The sequence below is a fragment of the Gossypium hirsutum genome, chromosome A11 (genome assembly GCF_007990345.1).
Source record: "Gossypium hirsutum isolate 1008001.06 chromosome A11, Gossypium_hirsutum_v2.1, whole genome shotgun sequence".
NCBI lineage: Eukaryota > Viridiplantae > Streptophyta > Magnoliopsida > Malvales > Malvaceae > Gossypium > Gossypium hirsutum.
The window spans coordinates 59,885,232-59,895,897 of NC_053434.1; positions in this window are offsets into that span (position 1 = coordinate 59,885,232).

The window sequence follows — 10,666 nt, forward strand, 5'->3', positions numbered from 1 at the left end:
CAGATTCAGACATGGCCGGAGACATTGACTCGAGGAGATCTACTTCAGGTTACTTAATCACTTATGCAGGGGGAGCTGTGGCATGGCAATCGAGACTGCAAAAGTGTGTTGCATTGTCCACCACCGAATCAGAGTTCATTGCAGCAACCGAAGCGTGTAAGGAGATGCTTTGGATGAAGAAGTTTGTGCATGAGCTTGGTTTTACTCAGGAGAAGTATGTCATGTACTGTGATAGCCAGAGTGCTATTCATCTTGGTAAGAACTCAACTTTTCATGCTAGATCTAAGCATATTGATGTGAGGTACCATTGGATACGAGATGTTCTTGAAGCTAAGCTGTTAGAGCTTGATAAGATACACACTAATGATAATGGTGCTGATATGTTGACGAAGGCCTTACCAAGAGGAAAGTTTAAAGCATGTTGTTTGACCTCCGGCATGGAGGCATTCCCCACATAGTTGGAGGGGGAGATTTGTTGGGTATGGGTCCCACTATGTGGGAAACCCATATTTTCTGCCACAATTTTTTGCCTTCCTTTTTTTTTGGTTTTGTCAAAAGCCAATTTTTTGGCTTATTAACGTGGGAGTGGGCAGAAATTTCTGCAGAGAGCTAAAAAAAAATAGAGAGAAAGAGAATAGAAAAATCAGTTTTTCAAGCTTGGTGCAGCAGTGATCAATTCTTCGATCGAAGGTCCATCCGTGGTTCGATTGAGCTGATTTTTGGACAGCAGCTAGGTGATAAGGTGTTCTTGACTTTGTACGGTCGGATTTTTCATCCGAGTCTTGTAGCGTCGGAAATACCCATTTTTCAGCAGCTACGCTTTTTGGTGATGTTCTCTCATTTTTCTCTCTTTTGCTAAAGATTACATGTTGTTAGCCTTGTCGGAGTTGAATGCTTGTTGTAGGCTTAATATTGTGATCTTGTAGTCGAACATTTGATGATAGTAGAGCTCTTTATCGGACTCTAAAGTCCCGTGGTTTTTTACCCTTGATTTAAAGGGGTTTTCCACGTAAAAATATCGGTGTCTCTATTTATTTTTGTTGTGGTTGCATTAGTTGATTTGTGGTTGATTAAGGTTGCTAGAGAACATATCTTGTGCTATTGTGCTTGCCATAATTTTTGACAGGAGTTATAAGGAGAGAAAGAACACCGGTTGTGCTTTCGCTTTGTTTCGGTTGTTCGGTTTCTTCCCAACAAAAATTTTATATATTCGTGTCATATTTATGTTATTTTTCGTTTTATAATCATGTATTAATTTATTTTTAAAAATATTATTTATACTTGTGAATTTTTTTATCTTTTTTACAAATAAAAAAATAAAAAATTCTCATAATAATTTTTTTTGTAAATATGTAAAAATTATTTAAGTAATTTTTTTGTTTGATTTAGTCTCAACTCAACACTAAAGTTACATTATTGTTTTATTTTATTTTTTATAGGAAGAGAGTTAGAGTTGTTTCATATTTGAATCTAAAACTATGTGTTAATAGAAGACTAAATAATAATATAAATTCTTTGTAACCGAATTGTTTATTGATTAATGTACTTTTTTACTTTAAAAAATATAGAGAAATGTAAAAATAAACATATCAAGTTAATATCTCTATAAATTTTTACACTTTAATATCTATATATAAAATAGTATGTGATACTATATGTATAAGTTTTTCTTTCTTTTTCTATTGGACTTTTTTACAACGATAATATTTATATAACAGTTTATAATATTTTATTTGTTAGAGAAATTTTGTCTTTAATTTTTAAAAATTAAGTTTAGTCTGTAATCTTATACTATTAATTAAAAGGGTAAGCAATCTCACATTACTTGAGTACAAACTCCAAATAGATTATGAGTCTATAAAAATTCATATCTCACATCGCTTAATAAAATAAGAAAAATGAGACTTGGGTCTATATAAATACTTACTTTTATAAATTTTATTTTCACAAGAAATAACAAAAAAAAATTGAAGGCAGACGTTTTCCTAAAATTCACCTAATCTCATAAATTTTCGAAAAAATACTACATTTTCAGAAATTCATTCTATATATTAGCTGCATGAGACGGTTAATTAGTGGCCGTCATGAATGCTAAAAGTTTATTAAACCAAATTGATAGAATTATCAGGATTGGCAGTGTAAGAAATCAATCAAACACAGAGTAGTGCAGCTGAGCAGATGAGGTGACGCAGAAATGTGGCTCTGTGTCCCTTTTTTATTATTATCTAAGTTTGGATCTTCAAAACATTTTAGTACCAAAAAGTAAAAATGTTACTGTTTTGTATAATTCGGAGACTCATGTTGAAAGCATAAACCAAAAGATCAAAAGCTGCAATAATTAAAACATAATTCGCTCTTCTCTTTTATTTCAAATTTAAGTTTAATTCCTTCAACAAAGTGAAGTATTTACATATTTGAGATAATATAATTTTAAGATTTGAAGTTGGAATTATAATGGGAGAGTTCGACACATAATATGAAAATACTTCAAAGCTTTAAACACAAATTTTAATCAAAATTCTCATTAACCCAAACTTCCTTTTTTTTCCCCCAAATGATATAAGTAGACTTGGCCTTGACCTTTTGGTTCCACCAGTTGTCTGTCTTTCTCTTAGCTATCAGCATCTGTTTAAAAATTCGCACCTATTGTTATACTTCTAAAAAACTGTCTTGCCAAGCAAATTCCACTTCGGTAGAGGGATTAGGTTTAATTGAATAGGAGGTTTTTAAATTCTCTCTTGAGTTGGATATTTAATTTTTTTTTTATAGAACCGGATATCTAAACTTTATTACATAATTAAAGTTCGCTTACATTCTGTGAAACAAAACAAAAGCCAGAGGCAGTCAGGAAACGCCATGTCACTATGTTATTAAAATCTAATTCAATAAAAATATTACATTAATATTTTTATTTTTTTAATATTAATATGATTATTTTTATTTAATATTAATATAAATTTTTTAATTAATAAGATTTTAATGACGTGGTGATATGACGATTCTTGATTTGCTTTGACTTTTGTTTAACGGAGTGTAATGGCAAGGGCAAAGTTTGTTTGTGGAATAAAGCTTAGGTGCCCAATTCAACCAAAATAAAGTTTAGGTACTTAACTCAAATAAATGACATAGTTGAAGGACCTCTTGTTCAATTAAGCCAAGGAATTAAGTAATGTTCATCTTATGATTACTTCACCAAAGGGGTTTAATAGAGGAGACCTCTCAAATCTCAAGGAAATATTTAAGAGGATCAACATTTGTTTTCTCCTTATTTTTCAGTATCAATTCTCTAAAATAGAATACTACTTTACTTAAATGTCTCATAATTTAACTAATCACTATCCATCCTAAAATCTAGATTGTAAACATAAGCACCCTTGAGAAGTAAATATTTTTATAAGTCCAAACTTTTTATAAAAGTCTTTCCTTTCCATCAAAGGAAGCAGAAGACCTTTTACTATAAAAAAACTATTCTCAAACTTTGCCAAACACCTTAAAAAAGTATTTTAAAGTAGCTTTCAGCATCCATATGGTGTGAGCTACCCTAAACCACTAAACCCTAGATCTTGTATCAACAATTTGTGTTATGTGTAGGAAAAAGGTAAAAAAAAAACATGTCTTTATCCATCCATCGGTTTAAGAATCATCTTTTCCAAAGCCTAGAATACACTCAAATGCATCAGTAAACAACTTTATTCCCCTACTAGTAAAGCATTAGGGGCTAAGTTTACCAAGATTATTTTGATTTTGATGAATCGTAAGACCCATGCTTTCCTCAACTAGCTCACCAAGGCCAAAAGCATGATCCCTCGCAAGTCTTAGTTGTTGTTGAAAATTAGGAACGAAAGGGCCATCACTAACATCCTTGTATGGAGATTCCCTCTATGCCTACTATTCAACAATATTAGGAGCTACAAGCCTAGAATGAATGTCGCTAGGCCTAGCTACATGAGTGTCATATCCCCAACACGAAGAGTACTGGTTCATGGTAATCTCATTAAGACAATCAGAACATGCTTGGGATGAAAAACCAAGGGATTATAAAGAACAAGAAATCTTCTTACACTTGAATCATGCCTTTGTACCCTAAAATAGTTTAGATTAGGGGGAATAATAGTATCAATGATCCATCCACTAAGAATGAAAGGAAGATACTGCAATGTGATTAAACCAAAGTCTAAGGCAAAATTTTGATTTCACAAAGATATATGACACATCACAAAAGACCGTCTTCATCTAAAAATGCCATTGATATAACCTCAAAAAAAAGATATATAGGAATGTTCATAAAACAACCCACTTGTCACTAAGAAATATAATGAAGACCCTTGGGTAAAATCCTAAAGGTTTGAAATCCTAGATTATTGATTCAAGAACTAGGGAAGTCCTAGATTGTTAGTGCATCACAACAACTTTCCTTAAAACATTTGGCTTTCATAAAGTAAAGTTAGATACCTTGATGAGAGAAGAGGGTAAGATTTACTTAGAGGTCAACCTATGAAAAGGTGAGCCAATCTACTCATCCACATCATCATATTGAAACCTTTGTATTTCTTTCTTAGGATTAACATGTTTGATCTTAAAAACAAAAAGGAGAGGTTGGAAAATGACAAAGCACTAAGAAACAAAGAAAAAAAATAACCTTATTAGATTAGGAAGACATCTGTAGTTCTCTATACTAAGATTCCCTCACCTTTTCCACTATAGCAAAAGCTTGAAAAAGGAAAATGTGTTACTAAAGTTAAAAAAGAGCTATCGAAGGATTTTTCCTCCCTAATGAGGTCCCAACCCTCCTTATAACAAGTAATCAACTGAAGGGTTCATAATACTAACATCTTGCCTTCTTAGATTTTTTACTATTCACATAGCTTGTCCTTGCGATTGAAGTACTAACTACCTCACCTAAAAACAAAAAAGAATCAAGATTGTCAGTAAAAATACAATGAAGATCTAGGGTGACAAAATCAACTAGTTAAAATGAGATCTTGAAAGAGTAAACATAAGCACACTTGAGAAGTTAAGGAAAACTAACACAACATTCATGCCAAATAAGGACTCAGTGAAAGGCTATAGGTAGAAACCACTCTAGCGAGCTTGATAAAAAAATATCACTTTAAAGTTAAAATAATTGAAAAGAAAAATAAATGTCACACCTCAAAAATTGACGGACCCGAGAAGTCGAGTAAAGCAGGTAGGTAAACTATTAGGCGTGTTGTGGTAACATAATCCACTATCATGTTAACTTGATGGCTAATTAATAGTATCGACGTATACTAGTGTTAAAGTATCCACCTGTTGGCAGTATCTGAGGAATTAATTGCAGGTGTTATCAAGTAAAAAAGGATTGCACTAAAGAAAGTGCGCACCTATGTAGGGGATACACCCCAGAGTTTTGTTTAAACACTAAGAGCCTACCAAGTATATGAAGAAGTTGTAGAAGACTTAATTAACTCTAAGACCTTGTCGAATGTGAGTTACAACCAAGGTATAGTATGCTTGATTTGCATAAGTACAGTTCAATTAGATCTCATATTGGGTTAGTTGGGAATTGTTGGGATTCTACAGCAAAAGAAGGCAAATATCAGAATAAAGAACAGGGTAGTATAATGTATACAAGATTGCTTGTACTCTATAACCAGTAAAACTAAAAAAATCATCACAAGCAGTATGGTTGGCCTTTTTTCATCAAGAGAAAATTAGATTGATTTAACTTTCCCATGACTAGTCAACAATGAGGTTAATCTTTGCTGAATTTTATTTTACCTACCCTAGATTTGGTGGGAAATCAAGGGGTTTAAGAGTAGAGGGGGACAATTTCAGATGGCTTTTCTTTTTGCTTAATGTGCAAGTTCTTCTTTTTAACCTCAAAACTTTTTTCTTATTCGTTAAGATCGAACAGAGATCTATTTTAATCAATGGATGATTATGTATTTTGTTACTGCTGTTGGATTGAGAAGGATTGTCAAAGTAGAAGAGTTGGGTCGAGGTAAATGTGAGTCTCTGGTGGGTCTCTAAACCTAACTCATGCATGTCATAAAATTATGCGTATATGTGTTTTTGATAGGTATCTACAAATACATAAATGAGGTGAACAATGTGTAGTATGATATAATGTTATGTGATATAAGATATTGTTGTTGGCGTGTGTAATCATTGCATAATACTTTCCTATTATATGGTTCCAATGCTTGACAATTCTGTTATATAAAAGGGTGAGAAAAAGATCCATTTGTGTTGCCTCCGATAAGGTAGGTACATTGCTAACCAGACAAATAGATCACTGTGAAAATGGAGATTTATTGTATAGCCTCCGGTAGGGCAACTACAATGCTAATCGAACCGACAGATCACGAAATAAATGTTATTTAATTGGAATGTTTACTATGTTATTTTTAATGTAAATGGATCTATATATATAAATGTATCAATTTTATGATGAGTTGACAGATATTGAGTTCCTGATTGCACCTTAGGAATTCTTAGGATACAAATGACATGTCATTAGGGATTTCATGTTTCGAGTGCTGGTCTTGAATGTCCTACCGATGGATGAGGTCTTGCAATTATTGTTGATTCTCCATAGCTCATGTGAGCAGTATCGTGTAGCTTACATTCCTACCTATAGCTCGTATGAGCAGACCCATTTCATAACACGTGTGAGCATTGATGTAAAGGAAAGGTAACGGTTATTTGTAAAGGCACACTTCATGTGAGCTTTCTCGAGTATCCGATATAGTTCTAGATGGTTCAACGGGTAAGAAAAGGAATGGAACGGTAAGTGACTCAATAGAAAGGTTCACGACTTTGTGAAAGGTTTGACGCATATGTAATGTATCTTATAAAATCTATTTATGTTATAAATTAGTTGATATGATTGTCAATAAATCTACTAACATGTGAGCTTGATGATGCTTGAATAAGCTCATATTAAACTCATGGTATTGGAAATGGTAAGTAAGTAAATGGAATGAATCATGATAGTATAGTACCGATGATGAATTAAACGTTATGCTTATACATGGTTGATTTCTTACGTTTCATGAACATATATACTAACTTTCGAGTTTGATGATGTTATATAAGCTTCTACTAAGCTTATGGCATTGGTAATGGTTTGTACTTATTCTATAAATTTCACTATCGAAACGGTAGGTTATGTTTTAAGTTTATATGAGCTTACTAAGCATTCATTGCTTATGTAGTTATTTTCTTTTTATAGATTATCGGAAGCTCGATCGGTTGGAAGCTCGTTAGAGACCTATCACACTATCCAATAGACAATTCAGTAGTTGAGTAATTTGGCTAAGGTTTATAATGGCAAGCATTCATTGCTTATGTAGTTATTTTCTTTTTATAGATTATCGGAAGCTCGATCGGTTGGAAGCTCGTTAGAAACCTATCACACTATCCAATAGACAATTCAGTAGTTGAGTAATTTGGCTAAGGTTTATAATGGCATGTATAGGGTGCTTGTAATGGTATTATGGTGTATGTATTAATGGTGTTTTGGCATGTATAAGCTTTGGAAAGCTATGTTGGTTTGGTACACTTTAATGCCTCAGTAAGTTATGTGATTTTGGTTACTTTAAAATGCTTGTGTATAAGCTTATCTTGGCATGATGATGATGGCTTGAAAATGGTTACTTATGACATGTTTTAGTTCATACTTGAATTAGGTTATCATGTATGGAAATGGAAATGTTATCATGTATAAGTCTTTTGTGTTGATGGTTTATGGATATATAAAATGATTGATTTACTATGCCTAGGTCTTTGAAGATGATGTTAGTTGATGAACTTATAAAACTTGTTAAGTAAAGTATTATTGACTACTTTAGGGTAATTGAAATGTATGGTGTTATGCTATGCTTGTAATGGCTTGAAAGTGATAAATGTGGTATGATTTGGTAGGTGTTTGAATTAGGTATTTATGTTTTGGTGAAGCACATAATGGAATTAGTCTTTATGCATGGAATTTGGTAATTTTAACATGTTTTGGTAAATAGTGTTTGAATGTAATTGTGCTGCCTTTGAATGAAATATTGGTTAGGTGATTTAGGTTGTTTGAGTTTGCAAGATTATATGTTTTTGAATGATGTTTAAGTCCCTTAAAAGTGTGCAAAAATGGTATGGTGAGTTATGCATGAAATGGTTGCGAATGGTTTGATTTTAGGTAAATTTTAGGTTCACACAACCTGAGATACGGGCGTGTGACTTAACCGTGTGAGGCACACGACCTGGCGACATGGCTATGTGTCATTTGATGATTTTTTTAGGGTGCAAGTTAGTGAGTTACATGACCTAGCACACGGTTTGACACACAAGCATGTGGGGCAACTCAGTGAGTTACACAACCTGGTACAATAGCGTGTGACACGATGGTGTGACCCTACTCAGAGAGTTACACGGGTGAGGAAACGGGTTGGGACACGACTGTGTGTCCCTTGTTCAAAAGTTACATGGCCTAGGGTGATTCCACACGACCGTGTGTCCCATGTTTTGAATTTTTGAAACTTTTTCCTAAATTTTCTAATTTATTTCAAATTAGTCCCAAAATGCCAAAAAGCTACTTTTAAGGCCTTGAGGGCTCGATTTAGGGACATAATGCATGCGATTAAATGGATTATGGCATGTTTAATTTATTTAAATATTATGATGTTAAATGTTTTCGATCGTATGGTAATGTTTCATAACCCTAATCTGGCGACAAAGACGGGCTAGGGGTGTTACAATATGAGCATACCCTATTTGTTGAAATTAAAGATAATGGGGAAATGCTCATTATGTGCTTATATGTTAACGATCTTATTTTTACTAGGAATGGTAGTGTCATGTTTGATGATTTCAAGGAATCTATGATGAATGAGTTTGAGATGTTTAATCTTGGGAAGATGCATTATTTCCTTGGCCTAGAAATGATGCGATCTGATGATGGAATTTCTATCTCCCAAAAAAAGTATGTGAGAGGACCAATTGCAACTCTACCAACACTCTAACTGAGCTTGGCTTAAAGCTAATTAAAGAAGGAGATGGGAAGAAGGCGGATAGCACACTTTACAAGCAAATTATAGGCAGTTTGATGTATCTAACTGCTACGAGGCCAGACATTATGTATTTTATGAGTCTTATTAGTAGGTATATAAAGAATCCTTCGTTACTTACAAGGAACCAATGATTTTTGGGTTTTTCTACAATAAGGGTAAAAAGTCAAACATGATTAGCTTCACCGAAAATGATTATGCAGGAAATCAAGATGACAAAAGGAGCAATTCAGGTTGTATTTTTATGCTTGGAACAGGGGCTATATTGTGGCCATCTAAGAAGCAATCCATTGTCACATGATCAAGCACAAAAGCTAAATTTGTTGTTGCTACAACTTGTGCTTGTCAAGCTATTTGGCCTAAGAGAATCCTTGAACAACTACAATTCAAGCCAAAAAGAGCCACTACAATTTTCTATGATAACAATTTAACCATCAAGTTGTCAAACAATCTTTAACTGCATGGAAGAAATAAACATATTGATATAAAGTATTACCTTTTGCGAGATCTTAGCAATGAAGGAGCAATTGAGCCAGAGTATTGCAAAAGTAAGGAGCAAGCATATTGATGTATTTTTCTCGTATTTAATTTCTCTATTTTTAACTTTGAGCTTACTAATTTTAGCTATTATAAAGTTTATAAAAAGTTAGAATTATTTAGAGCTATTAATCAATTCAATAAAAATCATTTTGTCTCATTTGAATTAATAATTCATTTTTCTCTCTTTTTTACTTGTAAGTATAACATTGATTAATCGTCATCTTACTCTTAAAGCCTAAACGAAAAATCTTTATCGAACGAAATTCACAATGAACTCCAAATTCTCTATAAAGACCTTTCCTCAATCAATGACGAGAACTCGGCTCAAACTTCGCTAGGCATCTTAAAAATTTACTTTTAGTTTCACATGATGTGAGGTGTTCAAACCACCAACCCAACCTTGCAATAATATATATGCCATCCCATTAAATTTGGTCGTCCTTTTTCCCAATCACGGTGATTCATTTTCCCTCTCGTATAATACATGTCCCAAAACAGCTGAATTAATTTAAAAAAGACAATGGATTTAAGCTTAACACTTTTGATTAAAAATTTAAACCCATATTTTGGCAGGTAGATAAGACTACTTCTGAGATTCCTGACGAGATATTAAAGTTTTAAGGGTGAAGTGGAGAAAGAAAAAGATTGTTATCTTGTGTTTTCTTACACGCCAAGAAACAATGCAAGAAACCAAAACACAACTCGAAACTGCCACAATAGTTGAGTATAGATCGCCCTAAGAGATTGAGATATCATCTCTTTTTGTTCGCAGCTAAACATTAATAAGAACTTATTTAATTGTTATTTGTTGATTACTTATTTATGTTATATATATATTTGTTTGGTTAGTTGGAAAAACAACACTTGTCGCACATGGTGAAACTGTGAAAGCCAAATCATTGTTTACTTTTTAAGCAAAACTTTTTTCCAGTCTGTTTTCCCTAATTTCTAGATCCTCTCTCCGACCCCCTATATCTTTTGGGAACCCTTTTAACTTCACAATAAGCATGATTACATTCAGACGTCATAACGATTATAAACCCTATACGCTTACAAATATACGGTCCAAATAAAATAGCTGAAAGAAG